Here is a 1,556-nt window from a genome sequence, read left to right on the forward strand (position 1 = left end):
TTATTGGACTAATATTCCTAAAATGAGTTAATTTGGGATTATTTAATTAAATCTATTATCATTTTCAGATCACATTTGGCACCAATGACATTTTGGGCATTATGGAAGTGGAGGATATATGTTGAAGTGAAATTGTATTTTTATTTTTAGGAATTATTCGGTTTTAGTTTTGGGCCCATTGTTTAGGGCCCAATTTCGGTTTTACTCTTTGTAAAAGAGGGAACTCGAATTCCACTCTCACTCTCTACATTCACTCATTTTAGAATTTCGTTTTCTCCTCTTTTACTCTGCTAGGGTTTCACATGTTCTTCATTTTCGGTTTTCATTCATCTTCTTCATTTTCGGTTTCTTTCTTCCACTCAATGGAAGGCTAAACTTGTAGACAAAATTTCTTTGGTAATGTATCACAAATCTTGAGGTTTTGTTATTAATGCATTTTTGGTTTCTTTATTGTTGATTTCTTCTATGTTAGAAACTGGCTTATGAGTTTATCTTCGCTTAGTTGATTTACTCTCTCTAGTGCATGAATGCTTAGTTCGTGTGAATTTGTTAATCGTTTCATGCTTATACTCATTTCGCATAGTTAGAGGTTTAGGTTCTGGAGCTTTGAATTGATTATCGCTTAGTTAATTGATTATCAACAAATTCGGAAGTTAATGGTTGGAATCTGAAAATAATCTTTTGAAACCAAGGATTGAGTTGTGAACAAACGAACCAAAGGGATTTAGCCGTTTTATTACATTGTTTAACTATTGTTTCTTAATTTGATTTATGTCCACACTATCCAACAACAAAATCCCCCTTGTGTGTGTGTGAGTATAAGGTGTTTGAAGCTTTGCTTGAAATATAATCCTTGGGAAACGACCTAGGAATCACTTCCTAATACTGCAGGTTTAATTGTTATATTATTTGAATTGGGTACGGCCTCGATCAATGGGGTTGACCGATCTATTGTGGTCCCTTCCGAACCACTATCCTGACCAACTTCCGTCCAAGGAGTGGAAGGGGGACCCCTAACCCGAGTAGGTAAACTCTGTCTAGGACATTTGCTGCTTTCCACATCCCTTCTCTTAGAGGTCGCCCGCTTCAAAATCCTGCTCCAGTTAGTTGAATCCCCCATGGTCGTTGTTGAAAGAAATAAATAAAAAAAGTCAGATAAATGCCATAAACTAAAGATAGAGATATAGATAATCGGATGCATACCGGCGCTTCTTCAAAAATTTGTGAAAGTGTGCATGTCAAGAGGAACACTTTGGAAAGCTCTCCTTGAACGTCATGGTTTTGATGAGGACAACTTGTGCCTAAAAGTGCTTGAAGATCACCAACAAATCAACGTGCTTAAGTCTTTTATTTGGTACTAGGCTTAGACTAGATTCTAGTTTAAGTTGAGTCGAAGGCTTAGGGCACCTAATACATGTCTCATATGCATATATCTTTTAAATCATTTCATCCATGAGATATGTTCATTCATAATATGTTCATGCATTACATAAATACATGTATATGTGCATTACAGGCATAAACTAAGTGTTAAACATGTATTAACTAAGTGCATA

Source organism: Lupinus angustifolius, chromosome LG13, assembly GCF_001865875.1.
Source record: "Lupinus angustifolius cultivar Tanjil chromosome LG13, LupAngTanjil_v1.0, whole genome shotgun sequence".
NCBI classification, from domain to species: Eukaryota; Viridiplantae; Streptophyta; class Magnoliopsida; order Fabales; family Fabaceae; genus Lupinus; species Lupinus angustifolius.